The sequence below is a fragment of the Lepidochelys olivacea genome (genome assembly GCF_965140295.1).
Source record: "Lepidochelys olivacea isolate rLepOli2 genome assembly, chromosome: 8".
In the NCBI taxonomy this organism is placed as follows: Eukaryota; Metazoa; Chordata; order Testudines; family Cheloniidae; genus Lepidochelys; species Lepidochelys olivacea.
Genome location: NC_140418.1, coordinates 35,042,981 through 35,062,929, shown reverse-complemented (window position 1 = coordinate 35,062,929; position 19,949 = coordinate 35,042,981). Strand labels below are relative to the sequence as shown.

Genomic DNA, 19,949 nt, shown 5'->3' with positions numbered 1-19,949 from the left:
AGCGGTCAGTGCCTTTTTGAAACAGAGTCCCATCCTGTCACATTCTGGGATGCAGTCCAGATGAGTGAAGGATTGTGTCACCACCTGTAATCCTAGATGCCTGAAATGCCCTATTGCTGTGGCTTGCAACCTGGACACCAGCAACCAACCAGTGAGCATGCAGGTCACACCATGAGTGTCTGTGTGCTGTAAATCCATGGATCAATAACACTGACCCCAGTGGCTCAACAGCTGCTTGTGGGCTTCTACCAGCTTTGGTTATCACTTGCAGGGTGACCTCCAACACACTCTCAGTCCCGAATTTTCCCCAGACTGTGTTCCCTGAAGCATCCCATGTGCTCCTGGACCACTTGGAGAAATAATTAGGTTTGCTACTTTTAAAGAGACAAAAGCACATTAGTTTATTTATTTAACTAGGGTAAATAGAACCTTTCCTTCAAACATAGCCCTGAGTTCCTTAGAGTAAAAATAAATTCCATTTATTAACAATAGGACATAAGTAATGTCAACTAAAAGGAATAAACATAGAAAGGGTTACGGGCAAATCAAAGTGAAAATACATATCTGAAAGTAAAAAATTTAATCTAGCAAGGTACAGGCTTTGTTCAAGATGGTGTTTTTTTTTTTCTCACCAGTCTTCCTTCTACCCTGCCATGACTGACTTTCCCTCAGTCAGAATCTTCCACAGAACTACAAGGTGCAGGCTTCCTGTGTCTTCCTAGGTGAAAGTTCTTTGCTTAAGCAAGTTTCTCACCTATATGCAGTTCCCAGAGACATCAGCACCTCCTTTCTCCTTGGTTGAAGAATCCATCTTTCTCAGCTTGCGAGAGCTCTAGCCCTTTGTGCCTCTCTAGTGATGGATGCCAAAATGGCTTTCTGTCTCTGCTTATAGATTTCAAAGTTTAATGACCTAGTTTAAAGAGGGCAAGATAACCTCATGGTGGTCTTCCCTTCCTGTGATCTTCCTATTCCTCCTGCTGATTTTTGTATAGATGGGGCTTCCATATTTTAGGTCACACTTTGCTTAATTTCTTTGGAGACAGATGGCTGTCTTCCTTCCTGTCTGGTGAAAACCTGTTTTTTCCGTTTATTTGGTCACAGATTGTAAAGCATAATATCAATGAGTATCTATAGTTCTTTATATAGTGTTAATACATACATTTCACGGTGATATTAATCATCAGTGTGCCATTAGCTTTCAGAAAGTATCTTACTTGATACACTGTTATAATACAGCAATATTGTATGCAGTCAGTGGATTCAATTACTTATCGTTTGAGGTGCCCCCCTGTCTTTATAAATAAAATAAAATTTCTCTCTCTTGCAGGGGAGTAGATGCCATGCCGTGTTCTCCCCACCTGATAACTTTGTTTACCTTATGTGTAAATGACCCTTCATTGTCTCTTCCTGCGAAGCAGGCTGGTCAGAGAAGCAAACATATTCCTTTGTCTAGAGCATACCTGTTTACCAGCTCCCCAGACATATCTGGCTTAAACATTTTTTTTAGTCAAATTCCATTATATGTCCAAAACTCTTAATACCTCTCCCCTCTTTCCCATCCCCCCCATACATCATACAAGTATATTAATGGTCAGTGAGTTACTAGTTTTCCAATGACACATTACATGACACCTTTTAGATACAGATTATAACCATAGTGAGTTGAGGTACACCAAATTGGTCAGGCAGCTGAAACTCATTACCTGATTCCAGTGAGCCCTCTGGCACTGGGATGCTCTTAGGGTCACACATCCACTGTGTCTTCTTTCTTTGCTGGCAACTGCATGGCTGAGCTCTGTCATTTTATTGTAGTTGTGGGGTGAAATTCTTGCCTCATTGAAGTCCATGGCAAAACTGTTGACTATAGTGCAGCCAGGATTGATGCTGTTTTTCACCACATTCATCTACTGAAACTGGTTAGCTTAAGTATGTTAACCATAACTCTCTGCTTCCTCTCACAAAGTTGCACTTGAGGAATGTTGGGAAAAAGGTGGGGGAATAGCGAATGGCACCCCCTCCTTGTAATTCAATACTTAACCAATGCCAAAGTCTGGTGTTATGTGGAGCATTGTGCTGCTGTAGGGGGCTGTATTTCCAATGAGATGTAAAAGCAAGTTCTTGTTCACTTGTCTTTAAGGTTCCCATAACCCTTACACAAATACGGGGTGCCTTGACCAAATATTAGTCTAGGCAATTAGATTCTGCTTCCCTAAATTATCTCTATGGTTTCTCTGATTATTCATCTTGTCTCAAAGGGCTGTGTAGTGTAATTAGTGCTACATAGAAGCTTAAGATACTCAAAGATATGGCTGTATCTGTTGGATGAATGTACTTATATGGGTGTTGGATGGTTTGGGTCCCAAATATAGTTTGTAAAACAATTGGCTTCATGGGATGAAATAATCTATAATTTATTCTAGGAATGTGTTGATAATACTATAGGATTTTCAGTGAGCAGGTTAGAGCAGTCCTGAACCATGAGTTTATGTTGTTTGCCTGCACAATGAGAATCTTTGCCAGTAATTCACAAAGTCTGATGCTAGTGTCTGCAAAAGAAGGGGAGATGCTTTCAAAACCTCTGGGTTGCAAGGGAAGAGTCCCTGTACAGATGTGTGTGATGTTTCTGGGGAGAGGCTATGCCAGGTATCTGCTTTTAAATTTTCAAAATACATTTATTTTTAACAACTGCCTATTTTAAACACAATGTTTTTTTTAACAGGAGTTTTAAAAAGGTTTCACTATTAATTTTAGAACTTACATTTCAAGCATGTTTCTGTAAAAGTGACTTTTTCAGTGTCCTCTGCATTGTGTTCTTTTGCGAGAAATCTCTGCATAATTATTTCTTATGTACTTGTTCAATCTATCAGCCAACAGATGTCAAGTGTAGCAAAATGCTATAATAATATTATAAACTAATAATAGTTATAATGCTTCTAATTACCTGGCATGGCTTTTGATAAAGGCAGACTCAGAAATTAGAGTGAGTGAATGCTTAACCTTGAACCACAGAAGCATAAATGAGCACTTAATCTTGCTCTAGGTGTACTATACTTGCAGGTGTTTCAGCTGCACCCACCTGTCTCTAATCAAGTGGCCCGTTCCCTTAATTTCCTCAAACGGACCAGGAGTAAAAATCATTTAAATCAGTTATTATAGTAAAAACCTATTATCAGTATGTTCAGAGATGCAGAACAACTCTGGTAAACTCTGTTGATGAGCAAGTTTATTGAAATGGATTTTGCATACCAAAAACTGAAGCCTGGTCATCTTAAAACTAATTTGGCAGTTGACCACTTGGGTTTCAAAGAATTCTTGTATCTTGATTATTACAACAATGCACATAAATTGCTTCCACATTGGGAAGACTAGAGAAAATGCAGGAATCCTTTATCTTTTATGTAAGTCGATTGTGCTGCTTATAAGTGCCAGGAAGTCTTTCTGACACAGGCTGAAATGTGTTTTTATATGAAGTTAGCTATTCATTACAGATAAAATTCACCCATCCCTGCACAAAGACACAGTAAATCCACTTTAGGCCTGATCTTGAGTTCTTGCACCTCCCATTGAAATAAAGGGAAGTTGTGGGTGTTCATTGTTTCTCAGGATCAAGCCCTTGGTGTAGGGAAGCTAAGCAGGGATTTGGGGATGGGTGTTACGGAATTGCCTGCATCCTTCAAAGCCGGGGTAGGCTGCTGGACTGCAGGACAGACCCTCATTGGCCAGTATTCTAGCATTTGGACTAGAATAGTGACTGCAGCATTTTTCATGGAGCGTGTGTCTACGCAGCAATGTAAGCCCAGGGTTAGAACTTGAGTTAGCAGACCATGGGTTTGTTTACCTAGGGCTTGAGCATCATTTGTAACCGCACCTTAGGAATTATTGAACCCTTGGTCTCAACCTGTTTTATCTTTGTTATGCGGGCCTGAATCCAACCACCCATATCCCAGACTTCCTGCTGCCCTCCCAAAATGTGGCTACTTTGGCCCTTTATGGTGCAGTGTGGGAAAACTTGACTGTCCAGAGGACAAAGCAAGTGAGCCCATGAGATTGTGGAATGCTTTTGGTGGACTCCCAGAGCATGAGTCTGATGGGCCTGTGTCTACACTGAAAAGCCATTGGGCTTGAACTCTGGGTCCTGGCTTGACTAAGGCATGCACTGAACCCGAAGGGGTTCTGGGACTAGGGTCAGCATGACTTGTCTGTAGATGGAAGTAAGATCAGGCTTGCTCCTAAATTCGAACCCTGGGTTTACATTGCAGTGTAGACGTACACGTAGAGGCTCACTATCCATAAATCCACAAAATTGTGGATCCACTGGTATTGCTCTTTGTCCTACCTTCAGCAGCTTCACTCCACTCCAGGCTAAATGGAGACAGAGTGGTGCTGAACGGATGCTCACTTTCATGGTGCACAAGGGATGCTCTGTGTGTCTGCTCTTATATCCCTACCACAGGGTTTATCCTGTGTGAAGAACCTTCTGCCAGGCCCTCTCTGCTTGTGTGACTTTCACCCAAACTCACTACAGACAGAAGGGTAAGTTTGTTGTTGTTGTAAGCCCTTTTTCCTTTCAAGGCAGTGCGTAATGGATCAGAGGGCACAGCTGTACTTGCTTTACTGCTCATTTCACTTTGTGTTTTATTCATGTAATGTGAATTTAATGCTGGTGAAGAGTCCTGAATTCACAGCCCTAGAGACAGAAGTCCTCTGTTTCACCGCAGAGCAGGTATAGCATAGGCAATGGCAGTGCAAGCTTCCTCACATGTATGCCTCAAATTTCATGGGTAGGTACTACCCCAAGGGATGAGAAGGACATTTTCCATCACATAGCCTTGGGGTTGAAGGTGTGCTTGTGATAGTTTGTATCATAATGCTTTAGATGGTAGAAAGGAGCCATATATATATTATTCCTTTGCATCCTCACTGAACTGGCTTAGATTTGAACTGGTGATCTAGAAGTGAAGGCTCTATTTACCATTATTAGTGCCTTGACTAGTCCCCTCCCTGCATTTTGCTTCCCTAACCATCTCTGAACCCAAAGGGTTCTGTTTTAACATAGCCATTGGCCAGTTTTGCCATATGCTTGCCTGGCACATAGAACCTAACATTTTTAACATTTGGCTTAATGCTTGTAATGAGCTAGGACTTCAGTGTTCTCTGCTCAACTTGCCACTTCCTTTAGACTTTTTTTACTTTGGAAGGTTTGAATACTCATTCAAGGTGTTACCTTTCTAGACCCTTTCTGGCTGCAGGCCAGTGTATCACCATGGATACCATGCCTCAGGAACTGCAAGGCACACACCTTTTCCAAGACATTTGTAAAGAAAGATGCTGTAACATGCAACTTTTGTTTAGGGAGAATGATTTCTCTAAGCAAATAAACAGTTTGTCAAAGAACTCTTGTTGTCATACCAGATACTGTTAAGAAAAAGACAAATCTCTGATCTCTTCAGGCTCAAAGTTATGAGGCTCATTTAACCTGCTAATTTTCCTTTGCTCAGCAGTTCCTCAATGGCTAATAGCCAGGATGGGCAGGGATGGTGTCCCCAGCTTCTGTTTGCCAGAAGCTGGGAATGAGCAACAGAGGATGGATCACCTGCTGATTACCTGTTCTGTTCATTCCCTCTGGGGCATCTGGCATTGGTCACTGTCGGAAGACAGGATACTGGGCTAGATGGACCTTTGATCTGACCCAGTATGGCCGTTCTTGTGTTCTTATATTCTTAGGCATTCCAATTATGTCCTGAGTTAACTTGTTAAACTGCTTGTGTTTTATTCACTCCATAGAGTAAGCATCATCTTTATCTTTTGTTCTGTTCAGGTACTTGTACCACATTTCTCATTGTGGCATAACTTTTTGCTTTTCTCAGCAGATTGAGAGCTCTGGGTTTTTTTATCTGTCTGGGTTAGATCATAGGGATACACTTGCCATTTGGTTAATTTAGTATTTGCATAAATGACAACTTGTCTAAAACTAACCCATGTGAAACCACTTAGGACTTTTAGGTATTGAATACTTTTGAAGTATTCTAATTTTTCTTTTGCTGTCCTTGCATTTTATTATCCATTTCCCATAAATACTTGGCTTTTTATCCTGTATAGGCCTTATTCATGTACTTCACCAATAGCACTGGTGAGCTTGTAAGCAGCTGGGCAATAGATTATTCTCTCCAATTTGCAGAAGGTTATTGTGGTTTTCCTTATCAGGCCTGTTGTCATTGTCATCTCGTCTTGACTATTTTAGCTCCCTTCCCAAATCCCTGCTAGATTCCAGCATGTCCAGAATGCTGCTGCTGGAATTTTCACACCTACAAAGAGGATCAAATGCATCACCCTAACATCAAGCAACTCCACTTTTTTAATACTCTGTGTGGACTCATGCCAGCTGACTTCATGGACCTTTATGTCTCTCCTCTCTTCCGCTGTTTGTCTGGCCCTGGCTTCCTCTCAGTCCCTTCACGTAGTTCTAACACCGGTGAGAGAGAGAGAGAACCTTCTCCTTTACAACCATTTCTGTCTGGAATAGCCTTCCTGTCTCTCCGCCTCCCTGGTTCTTGATCTCATTTCAGATTTCATCTGTAACAAGGTGGATTTGATTTAAATCACTAGTCAAGAAGACTCGATTTAATCATGGATTTCTACGTAAAAGTGCATCCTTGTTGGTTGTTATAACCTTAATACATAGTCTTCACAACTCAGAGATAGATGTAGGTTTCATTTTTAGAAGGTACACACTGTACTTTTTTAAAGTGATTTATTTTGAAAACTCTTCAGATTAGTTTTACAGCTATATCAGAAAATGAATGATTGGTTATTTCATTTACCAAAGGTAATTGAAGCAGATATTTATGAAGTCACTGGGAGGTGAACTATCTCCAATTCAACAGGTTAATCATTAATATTTGGAGGATTTACTTGCCATGCTGTATTAGGAGGAGAATATCACCAGACACATTTAAATTTGTTTTATTTAACTAAAACAACAACTTTACGCATTCTGGATTTTTTTTCCCCTTCAACAGCAAACATATCATATTTTAACAAAACAAGCATATGAATTTTTGAATTTAGCTTAACATTCAAGTTTTTTAAAATCAGGTTTGTTTTTAGTTAAAAACAATTTTAAATGAAATATTTTTAAACATTTTTTTTAAATTGACTGTCAGCCAGGTCAACATGAGGAACTTAAAATATTGGCTTCTGTAGCTAACTCAGTCGTCTTCACGTTCATTTTCCTGTTTGTTCATAATCTGGAAAAGAAAAACAAGCTTTCCTGCTTTTTCAGGTCCCAAACAATTACTCAGTTTGGAATGAATTAGTCCAAAGGAAGAAAATATTCTTTCTACACTGGCAGAAGAAGCTACTACTGTTCAAAGTGAGATTATCACTTCATCAGTCTCTGAATCCAAGTGCTTAAGTGACTTCCACCAGTGCAATAGCTCAGTGGTTTGAGCACCAGCCTGTTAAACCCCGCATTGTGAGTTAAATCCTTGAGGGAGCCATTTAGGGATCTGGGGCAAAATTGGGGATTGGTCCTGCTTTGAGCAGGAGGTTGGACTAGATGACCCCCTGGTCCCTTCCAAACCTGAGATTCTATGATACTTTCTTTAAAACATCATTAGCAAACTTATATTTCTTGACTGGTTTTTATTCCCAAACTGGGTCTCTTTTACGGCCAGCTGCCATTATAGGTTTTCCATTCTAGTGAGAGAATGGTATGGTAGATCTCAAATCAATGAAGGCTACACTAGAAAGAGTTCAAGACTTCTGGAATATGCTGCTCAAACAGTTTCACTTTTGTTTCTACTGCTTGTCACTCCCTTCTCACATTTATCTCCGGACTTCTTCTCCTTGTCCAGATCTATTTCGCCCCCAACAATCTTGTATTCATCAAACTTTTTGAAACTTTGCACTTTTAGGGAGAGGTAAGGGATTGACTGTGTACACAAATTTGCGGAGGGACAATAGGGTTGAGGTCTGTTATTTCTCACTTCTATATATTTATTAAAAATTTTTTTTGCTGTTAACAAGCATGTTGTTGTCTCTGGAGACACAAATCCACAGTTTGAGAACTGCAAAACTAAGCATCGCTGATGGTGTCTTCTAGACTGACTATTGAGTCCCATTGGGTAGATAGAAAGATTAACCTAAATAATCTATACAGAAACCCCTGGAACCCCATAAGATTGGGTCCCTAATCCATGAACTCAGTGATGAGCTGCCAAAATCTTAACAACCAGTTCCGTCCTCACCCCACGAGGGGGTCATGGCCCTCCCCCGACCCCTGCCCCATCCACCCCCCTCCCCTGTCCTCTGACTGCCCCCAGAACTGGGCAGGAGGGTCTCGAGGGCCACCGTAGTGGGTGCCCACCCCCCGCAAGAGCCAGAGGGACCTGCCAGGGGGCAGCTCCCAGGAAGCATCCGGCAGGTCCCCCTGGCTCCTGGGGTGGGGGAGCATAGCTGGGGGGGAGCAGTCGCTCCCCCCACTGATCACTTCGAAAGTGGCTCCTTAGTTGCCGACTCTGTGGGTGCTCCAGGGCCGGAGCACCCATGGGGAAAATTTGGTGGGTGTAGAGCACTGACTGGCAGCTCCACACCCAGCCCCAGCTCACCTCACTTCCGCGCCGCCCCGCTCTGCTTCTCTCCCCCCCCCCCCCCCCCGGCTTCCCACGAATCAGCTGTTCACGTGGGAAGCTGGGGAGAGCCGAGAAGCAGGCGGTGGCTTTGCGCTAAGGCCAAGGGAGGCGGAGGTGAGCTGGGGCGGGGAGCAGTTCCCCTGCGCTCCCCCCCGGGGTGCCTCCTCGCCCCCCCCCCCCCGTAACCTCCGCTCCATGTTCAGGGGAGGAGGCGGAGCGGAGGTGACCTGGGGCCAGGGGTGGGGAGCTGCCGGTGGGTGCTCTGCACCCATCAAATTTTCCTCGGGGGTGCTCCAGCCCCGGAGCACCCACGGGGTTAGCTCCTAAGGTGCCACTTTTGGCAGGTTGTTAAATTTAGAAGCCCTTTTAGAACCGGTTCTCCCTCGCGGGACAACCAGTTCTAAAAGGGCTTCTAAATTTAACAACCAGTTCTAGTGAACTGGTGCAAACTGGTTCCGGCTCCAGCTCACCACTGCATGAACTATTGGAACTCATTTACAAAACTTTTCTTAAACATTACATGAATAAATTGTCTCATACTATAGAATTAGAATTCATAATCCCTATTCCATGATACATTATAGCTCAAAGATATCTTAATTAAAACTATCTTTAAATAGCTTTTTTCCTCAAAAAACATTTTATCAAAAAAATCCGATTTAGAATAAAAAAATCTGATTTTTTTTAATTAAAAATAATAATTGATTTTTATCCACCCTGATCTGTAAACCTCTTTTCTTCCTTGATTAACACTGTGCCTCTGAATTACTCTCTGCTGGAGTATTTAATTTGTAAACATTTTGGGACACTGTTTGAAAAATGTAATATAAAGCTGTATTGCATTTACTGTAATGATCTGTTATTACAAGCATATTTCACAGGCATGCTATACAGTACTGTGTGTTTTTAACTAAAATTTTTGTTTTTCAAGTAAGCTTGAATAGATGTATGGTAACCAATGATGGACAATATCCATATGAAACAAATTCACTCCATTTTCTTTTCCAAGACCATGAAAGAGTGAAAAACAAACAGCTCTGAAAATGTTTTTCTCATATCCTTGATTCCTGCTTTAGTATAGTTTCTCCTTATGGTAACTTACTAGTGCTGTAACTTTTCTTGGTCCTCCAAAATAAATTGCTCTACTGTTAAAAAGATCCAGCAGGAGCCTAGTATGAGTTAGATCCTGCTGTAAATTGTGGGTTTAAAAACTCCAAAAGTGTGGGTGTTGCCTGGGTCCCTTAACTCAGTTTCAAGTGACAGCTGGCACAGGCTCAAGGGGAGGCAGGTCTCCTTGAAGGTTATGAAACTTTGAAGTGATTGTTAGATATTTGTTAAATTTTAATCCAGCAGTGAAAGTGTTGTATAGCTCTAAGGGTTTGTCTACACTGGGTGTTGGGTTTGTTGTATGTTGTGTTTTTTGCCCCGCTCTAGCTGCCCCTGTGCCAACCCCCTGTGCAGATAGTGGCTTACGTTGGTGCAGTTTACATCAGTTTGAATCTGGGAGAAGCTGCACTCATGCAGGTCACTTGTTTCGCCAGTGTGGTGCATCTACATTAGCGGTTTGAGCCAATGCTGTGCTAGTGGAATTACATCAGTGCGCCCTGCTCCCAGTTTGGATAAGCCCTCTTGTCCAACAACTCTTTCCACATTCGTGGTTTCTTGTTGATTTTTCTACAGCGAGTTGCCCCAAAGTGCAGCATCAGTGTGTGACAAGGGATGGAATTTAATTTTTTTTTCTAGCCAAACTGGCCCATGTTTTTCTGGTAGCCAATATTATAGGGGACATTTTACAATCAAATGGGCTCTGGCCACTGCGGGGAGCCCCGGGCCCTTTAAAGCGCTGCCTGAGCCCTGTACCGGCTTACTATCACCTCTGGGTATGGATAGCAAAGCTAAAGCTTCTAGGGGTTGGTCTGACAGCAGAGGTCGGGGGGGGCAACTCTGTTTTGTACCCCTGTGAAGTGGGAATGGTTTTGAAATAATGCCATTTGTTACCACTCTGGAAGAGGGATTCATATAAAAAGTATAATCCATGAGATAATTGACTACCAAATGCGAATTTAGCGAGCAAGTAAAAGGTAATCCCAGGAAACAGTCAAATGCCTTCTCCACCTCTAAGGATATGGCAACAAGAGGCTCCTTTGACTCCCTTGAAGCTGCAGTTATGTTGATCGGTTGGCACAAAATCATTAGTTATATTTTCACATAATCTGGGGTAAAATCCTGAAAATTTTGCTGAGACAGAAGTCTTATGACAGTGGGAGTTTGATGGGTATGTCTACACTTAAAATACTACAGCAACACAACTGTAGTGCTTCAGGGTAGACACTCGTTACAGTGATGGGAGGGGTTTTCTTGTTGCTCTAAGTAATCCATCTCTGAGAGGCAGAAACTGGGTTGATGGAAGAATTCTTCCGTCAACCTAGCACTGTCTACATCACGGGTTAGGTGAGCGTAACTAGGTCTCTCTCAGGAATCTTTCACACTGGCATAGCTACATCTTTTAGGGGTTAGTTTCCAGTGCAGACCAGCTATGAGTATGGTCGGAGTAAAGACCTTGGGATTTGGCTCATGATTTATGTACATGAAGTGTATACAAAGACTGCCCAGAAATGACAGATTTGTATCTATTACTTTGTTCTTCATGATTTGTGATATTTACCAGAAGACAAGAACTTTGTTTGATATGAGGACACAATCAAACATTTCTCATATTTTTTTAAAATGCCTGTTTTACTCCCTGTTGGAAATGTGACACTGAAACCCTAAATACTTTAACTATACCACACTACACACACAAAATCAGTTAGGTGCATGTGACAGAGGAATTTTAATGTGTTCTTAGGAAGCCGTAATCCTATATGAGCAGGGACTACATCTGTGTCCTCCGCTTTGATGCAAGTAACCACAGTTGAAAAGAAACCTAGATACAAACAAAACTGTGTCTAAATATAGGTTTTTCATGAGGCATCGAATGCTCTTTAAATAAAATTTGAAAAATAGATGCAGAGCATGGCTCTGGTGCTAAGAACACTAAATGGAATGCAGGATGACACACTTGCCTCCCCCTTTCTCTTTGTGTTCCTCCCACTTTGTTGGCGTTAATTTTACTTTTTCCCCCCTCTGCTTTTTTAGGGGGAGTGATTTTCAGGCCTCCTCTGGTAGTTCCTGCTCAGTTTAGTTTTCTAGGAGGCACTGCTTCCTGCTTCTGTCATTCTTCCTTTACATTTTCCCCCTCCTTTTTTTTCCCCCCTCTTCCTCGCTCTGTAATGTTAATATATTCCAGTCCTTTGCAATTCTGTTATGCTTTTCCTCCGAGGATCTCGTAGCACTTACAAACTTTAAAATCTCCTGGGGATATTTATTCCGATTTTAGAGAAGGAGAAACTGCCTGGCAGCTGAGATCAGCTGAATTATTCCTGCGAATAGTACCTAGATTTGGGCATCTGAGCCTAGGCTTTGGAATTAGCTTCCCCCATTGGTCCAATAGAGCTCAAGTCTGAATGTTAAGTCACCATGTAAGGCCTTGGCTATATTTGATTTTTCACCTTGAGTTAATTTGAGGGCTCTGCCTAAGGTAAATTGCAAACATTTGTGTTTTGGGACAGATGTGTGAATTCAGTGGTAAACAATTAACTCATAGTGCACATGAGCCCTTAGGCCTTATTTAAAGGTGTGATGTTAGAACCTGCTAACTGTGTGTCTTAAAAATGTAGTGTAGACAGGACACACTGCCTTTAGCATGTGCTAAACCAGTCAAGTTAAATCTTAGTCTATTTAGGCCTAAAACTCATCTCATTTCGCTGGCTTGAGGCCTGGCAGTGGGGGAATATATCTGGCCTATCTTGGTAAGGAGGGAGTTTACTGAAGATTGACTTTGGGCAGCATGGTTTGTATTTTAATTATGTAGATATGCCCAGAGAATTTGATGGTCTCATTCTCTAAGTAAATTATGACACCAAAGAGCGATAAAGTGATTTGCTTAGAGGCAGAGCTAGGTCTCCTGACTCTCGGGCGATGTCTACACCACAGACCTTCCAGCGGCACAGCTGTACTGCTGCAGCCGCGCCTCTGGAAGGTCTCCCATGTAGCCACTCTATGCTGATGGGAGAGAGCTCTCCCGCTAGCATAATTAAACCACCCTTAAGGATCAGCAGTAGTTATGTTGACGGGAGAACATCTCCCACCGATATAGCGCTATCCACACCGGCGCTTTTGTTAGTGAAACTTACGTTGGTCAGAGGTGTGGGTTTTTTTCACACCCCTGACCGACAAAAGTTTTACCGACAAAAGTGCTAGTGTAGAGAGAGCCTCACTCTTGCACTTTAACCAATGAGGTTCCTCCCTCCATTTTAAGACTAGAAACTGTTGGTACCTGTTTTGAAAGGATTTAGAACTGTTTTATGACTCTGCTGCTGGGGAAAGGGGAAAGCAGTCCCTCTGTAATATACTTAGGATTCTGTATCACTCCAAAAGTTATACATTGCATTTCAGCAGGAAATTGCAGCAGATCTTGCAGAAATACCTGTGAAACAGGTGATTTCCAATCTGTTTATCAAATGAAAAGGAGCATTGTAATATATAAAATAAAACAGTAACTAGTTTTAACCCAGTGCCTCTTTCAAACCACTGTATTTTCTTCTGTTGTTTTTTCCCCAGTTACTTTTCTCATCTTCCTGGGAGGAGGTTGGTTGCATACATGCACCTTCCTATGTAAGATTCCTGGATTTGGCCAGACTCCTGCTGGGGAACAATGGGTGTACAGAAGTTCCGGTCTACTTAAAAGGTTTTTGCAGTGTAGCTTAGGAGTATGAAAAAACACCCTTTTAACTGATATAGCTATGCCAGCAAAAGCCCTAGTGTTGACACAGTTAAACTGGTGAAAAAATCCTTTTACTGGTGTGACCAGGGTTCCAGGGGAGCCAACTTAGGTCATTCAATTAGGGTGACCTGAAAAGAATGGGGGCAGGCAATCCCCAAAGCTGATGGATATTCCAATACTTAGATTTACCAAGCCAGCACAAAACAGCTTCTATACCACCTCACTGGTTACCCAGAAGCCAACAGCACATTTCCCTTGAAGTAACCCAGCCATAAGCCTCCACCCAGACAACCAAGTCAGATATGATGAGGATTACTGAAAATCTTATTCATCACATAAAAAAGTTCTGTCAATCCCAAAGGATCGGACACATTACCTCCCAGGTTAATGAATATTCCAGATCTTACCCAAATACATGCTTACAGCCAATTCTTATTAATTAAACTATAACTTATTAAAAAAGAAAAGTGAGTATTGGTTAAAAGATCAATATACATACAGACATGAGTAAAGTTCTTGAGATTCAGATTCAGATAGCAGAGATGGTGAGCTTTGTAGTTGCAAAGAGTTCTTTCAGAATTAGTTCATAGGTAATAGTCCAATGTGTATATTCAGAGTGCTCCAGTCAGGACTGGAATCTCAATCTTGTGGTTTAAGCTTCCCCTGTATGAAGCATCAAGCAGATCTGGGATAAAAAGGATCGGGATCCAAGAGTTTTTTGTACAGTTTTCTAGCAGCCACTGGACCATACAGGCCTGGGTGAACAGTAGGCTTCTGATGTAACCTTCTGTTTCCTAACCCTCACTGGTAATTAACTACATGGATTAACATAAGATAATTTATCCATTAAGCAGTTTATCTCAAACTTTAAAGAGCCATATAGACAATGACATTAGTGCACCCAAGATTAATATAAATGTTAATATTCCCTTTTGATCTCTGAATCAGTAGCTATAGTGACAGACAGGAACTGTCTGTTTACGTGGCTAGCATCTAAGATATAAGTAAACACATACAATTAGTATCACCTCTAATTCTCTAACAATACAGGTTTGCACTTCAAAGTTCTAGCCTATCTAGCATGGAATGGCCCTAATTGCCATTTCCAACATGTCTCTATAGGTTGACTCGGGGTCAGTTAGCCTGCAGGATGCTTAACCCTTTCTGGCCATGTGTTACACTTTGTATAAGATTCGTTGCAATTATATAACAGCGGTAGCAATAATAATTTGCATGGTTATGTTTTAATCAGATAATGTCACAACTGGTGTAGCTTATTTTGTTCGAGGAACAGGTATAAGCTATGTTTTTGCTGGTATAAACTGCACCTCCTATAGGAAGGTTTGCTAGTATAGCTATACTGGTAAACCCTTTCTAGTGTAGACAAGACTTTTGTAAACCAAGCTAGAATGATGATTTTATTAGTGTCTGGGACAACCACCTCTGATGTGGGACGCAACATTTGTTTAACAGCTCACAGCAATAATATACAATGATAGAGGGAAGGCATCAAAGAATACAGTAAACTGTTGAAACTTCAGGGAGTAGCTAGGGAGGCAGAATGTAATTACTGGAGTTAAAATTTGGCCAAAAAACTGGGGATAACATCCCCTATTCTTGCAAAAAATACTAGAGAATCTTTAATTATCACAAGATCTTGGTTTTGAAACTCCTGTAGCATGGCACATCAAGCAGAACAGTGTCCCCTAACCCTGTGCTGGGATTTAGGTTCATCACTGGCTTAGTGGGGAATATTACCTAATGGTTTTTTAACACCACTTCGTGCAGTAGCTAGGTGTTCTGTAGCTTGTTAGATGTGACAGGATCCCAGCACAGTGTGATATAACGGCAGGCACAAGCGGGGAAAAAGGACAGGAGGAACAAAAATACAGAGATACTGAAAACATGGAAGACAGGGCGGTGGCAAGAGATGGACAGAAGTAGGGCTGTGAAGGGGATGAGGAGATTGTACCCAGATGCAGTAGCAGTGTTTATTTGTATTGTGGCAATGCCTACAGGACCTAGCTGGGGATTGGGGCCCTGCTGTACAAATATAACATAAATATAACATATAACAAATATAACAGACCCTGCCTTGCAGAGTTTTCAATCTAAATATCTTGTAAATTAGCTCCTGTCCCATACATGCCCAAATGATAGACTCTGCTGTTCCTTCTATACCAGAGTTTAACTATTTAATTCCACAATGAATAGTTCTTTAAAGAAAAGATGCAGCGGAAAGATGGTGATAATCCTTAACAGTTATAAAGCAGTTTATATCTTCAAAACTCTTCTAAAATGTCTCCCAAGAATGAGCAAGATACTATTCTGTTAGTGCAGAAATGTCACATTCTTTATCTATGTCGTGCTTCAGCCCAAGAGTGATAATTTAAACCTCACCTTCTTTTAATAATAAATATTGCTGATGACTGTCTTTCACAGAAACTTCTACATGGGAATAGATTGTATTGTAATGATGTGTTTTTAAAGTGAAAAGTGTTTGGTAGATGTAAGCACTTGGGTTTAATGTGGCCAGTTAGGCTTCTTGGATTTTTCCTTTGGAGTTTGGCTGCCTTCCGCTTAAGGGAGCGCAATGGTCTATTAAGAGTTTATTTGATCTGACACATGACAAATTGTTTCTAGTGGTGGGTACTTCACGCAGTGTGTTAGCTGGCAGCCCTGGTGTGGGCACTGTGGAAGTCAGGAGAAGCAAGTCCGTTCTTCACCTCTCTTAACCGGTAGCTGAGATACTATCGCTTCATGCTTTATCCCACCACATCTCTCTTTTTTTCTGTTTGTTAAATTGTGTGCTTTGCATGGAATATTAATATTGCTGATATGCTGTCTGTGCTTGCAGATGCCATTTGTGTTGCTTGTTGTGCTTTGGTGTACAAGGCATATCAGGGGGGTGAGTCTGGCTTTTTGGAAACAGACATAATTGCCTTTAAAGACACGTTGCTCTGTTACTCATTTTATATATACAATGTCCACCCCATAATGAAGAGTGGAAGAATATTATTTTCATAATACAATTGTAGTATCTAATAGCTATTAGCTAAAAGGTACACGTCCCCTATGAGATATTTTAAATACATTTTATCTGTTCTGTTATCTGCGGTTTCAAGAACATGTCCCTCAAGTATTTTAATCTTGTTTTTCAGGCATGTCTCAGAATGAGAAATCGCTCTTATTTGCAACATTGGGGATAATTACCATGTTCACTCATTTCTGTTCTTCCTTTCCATCCATATATTATTGTTTCCAAGAGAAAATCTCTCAGTAAATCTCTGCTAAAACAAGACAGACTGCTTGATTGAAGGGAGAGCCTGGCTGGTCTGGAAATGGGTCTGCAATGAGCAAGAGAGCCCCTTCTGGCTCGTGTGCAGAGGTATGCTCTAATGCATTTGCTCTCAACCTTTCCAGACAACTGTGTCTCTTTGAGTAGTCTGATTTGTCTTGCGTATTCCAAGTTTTACCTCACTTAAAAACGACTTGCTTACAAAATCAGACATCAAAATACAAAAGTGTCATAGCACGCTATTACTGAAAAATTGCTTATTTTCTCACTTTTACCATATAATTATAAAATCAATTTAAATTGAAATATAAGTACAATATTTATGTGTATAGAGGAGTATAAACAAATCATTATATTAAATTTAGTTTGTACTGACTGCACTAGTGCTTTTTATGCTAGGCAAATATCTAGATGAGTTGGCATACCCCCAAAGGTATGCATACTCCTAGTTGAGAACCACCCCACTAGTGTACTGGCTCCTTCAGACCCATTATAAAGCACTTTGGCATGTGGAGCCAATCAGATGCCTGGACCGGCAGAATGCTCCTAACCCTATAATTAATCAATAAGGCACCCCAGGCAGTACATCTCTGGGCAATTGTACCTTATCACAATGCCTGAGGTGAGGTATGTGGCTGAAGGTCAGGTCTACTTAACTACCCGAGAAATGCAGTAATCATCCTGAAGTGCTCTGCCTGCAGTGCCTCACTGCTGTTATGAAATGGAATTGATACGTAACAATAAGAAAACCAGCTCATCAGAAAGTCCTATTTTATCCAGAGAGTAAAAGCCAATTCAGAGTTTCTGTAGCAATGCCTTATGTTCTCTCTCCGGCTATTTCTTTTAAATATAACGTCTCTGATGCTTATGGCAGACTGAAAGTGTTGGAGACCAAGGGTCACTCTAATTATTATTTATTATACAGCAACATAAATGTGCATCATACTTAATACACAAATTACAGGGTCCTTGCCCTGTTAAACTTAGTCTGACCCCAATTCTACAATCACTTAAACATGTGAGTAACTGTACATGTGAATGGGGCCACTGAGTTCAATGGGATTTTGTACATCCCTAAGGGTATGGCTACATGGAAACATCAAAGCGTTCCCGGAGCACTTTGAAGTGCTAGTGGGGTCGCGCACTGGGAGACAGCTCTCCCAGCACTCTTGGTAATCCATCTCTATGAGGGGATTAGTTCCAAGCGCTGGGAGCACGGCTCCCAGTGCTTGGAGCCTGTTTACACTAGCGCTTTAAAGTGTTCTGACTTGTTCTGCTCAGGGGGGTGATTTTTCACCCCCTTGAGCCAGCAAGTTAGAGCGCTATAAAATGTAAGTATAACCAAGCCCTAAGTGTCTGCAGGGTCAGGGCCTAAGCTGCAACATAACTTGATGGGTGAGGTGTGCTATAATTTCCCAGAAGCGTACTGCCTGGGTTGGAGTGGAGGATGAGGGGAATAGCCTTGAGTTGTGTGAATCATAGAATATCAGGGTTGGAAGGGACCTCAGGAGGTCATCTAGTCCAACCCCCTGCTCAAAGCAGGACCAATCCCCAATTAAATCATCCCAGCCAGGGCTTTGTCAAGCCTGACCTTAAAAACTTCTAAGGAAGGAGATTCTACCACCTCCCTAGGTAACGCATTCCAGTGTTTCACCACCCTCCTAGTGAAAAAGTTTTTCCTAATATCCAACCTAAACCTCCTCCACTGCAACTTGAGACCATTACTCCTTGTCCTGTCATCTTCTACCACTGAGAATAGTCTAGAACCATCCTCTTTGGAACCACCTCTCAGGTAGTTGAAAGCAGCTATCAAATCCCCCCTCATTCTTCTCTTCTGCAGACTAAACAATCCCAGTTCCCTCAGCCACTCCTCATAAGTCATGTGTTCCAGACCCCTAATCATTTTTGTTGTCCTTCGCTGGACTCTCTCCAATTCATCCACATCCTTCTTGTAGTGTGGGGCCCAAAACTGGACACAGTACTCCAGATGAGGCCTCACCAATGTCGAATAGAGGGGAACGATCACGTCCCTCGATCTGCTGGCTATGCCCCTACTTATACATCCCCAAATGCCATTGGCCTTCTTGGCATCAAGGGCACACTGTTGACTCATATCCAGCTTCTCGTCCACTGTAACCCCTAGATCCTTTTCCGCAGAACTGCTGCCTAGCCATTCGGTCCCTTGTCTGTAGTGGTGCATTGGATTCTTCCGTCCTAAGTGCAGGACCCTGCACTTATCCTTGTTGAACCCCATCAGATTTCTTTTGGCCCAATCCTCCAATTTGTCTAGGTCCCTCTGTATCCTATCCCTACCTGCCACCGTATCTACCACTCCTCCTAGTTTAGTATCATCCGCAAATTTGCTGAGAGTGCAATCCACACCATCCTCCAGATCATTTATGAAGATATTGAACAAAACCGGCCCCAGGACCGACCCTTTGGGCACTCCACTTGATACGGGCTTCCATCTAGACATGGAGCCATTGATCACTACCTGTTGAGCCCAACAATCTAGCCAACTTTCTACCCACCTTATAGTGCATTCATCCAGCCCATACTACTTTAACTTGCTGACAAGAATACTGTGGGAGACCGTGTCAAAAGCTTTGCTAAAGTCAAGAAACAATACATCCACTGCTTTCCCTTCATCCAGAGAACCAGTAATCTCATCATAAAGGCGATTAGATTAGTCAGGCATGACCTTCCCTTGGTGAATCGATGCTGACTGTTCCTGATCACTTTCCTCTCCTGTAAGTGCTTCAGAATTGATTCCTTGAGGACCTGCTCCATGATTTTTCCAGGGACTGAGGTGAGGCTGACTGGCCTGTAGTTCCCAGGATCCTCCTTCTTCCCTTTTTTTAAAGATGGGCACTACATTAGCCTTTTTCCAGGCGTCCGGGACTTCCCCCGATCGCCATGAGTTTTCAAAGATAATGGCCAATGGCTCTGCAATCACAGCCGCCAACTCCTTTAGCACTCTCGGATGCAACGCATCCGGCCCCATGGACTTGCGCACGTCCAGCTTTTCTAAATAGTCCCTAACCACTTCTTTCTCCACAGAGGGCTGGCCACCTACTCCCCATGCTGTGTTGCCCAGTGCAGCAGTCTGGGAGCTGACCTTGTTCGTGAAGACAGAGGCAAAAAAAGCCTCTGTGGCTTTAGCTTGCAATTCTAAGGTAATGTTATAAAATGT

The 19,949-nt window shown here is 42.1% G+C and overlaps 1 protein-coding gene across 3 annotated transcripts in view; it reads left to right on the top strand.

Moving 5' to 3' along the window:
- The window catches only part of SIL1 (SIL1 nucleotide exchange factor), a 229,016-nt gene that overhangs the window by 9,952 nt on the left and 199,115 nt on the right, over nucleotides 1-19,949 (top strand). The window contains exon 2 of one of the 3 annotated variants that reach the window (XM_084636669.1): nucleotides 16,725-16,846. The exons of the other annotated variants lie outside the window; for them this stretch is intronic. The gene's annotated coding sequence lies outside the window, so the exon portion shown is untranslated. The remainder of the gene's footprint in view (nucleotides 1-16,724; nucleotides 16,847-19,949) is intronic. 3 annotated transcript variants of the gene reach the window in all.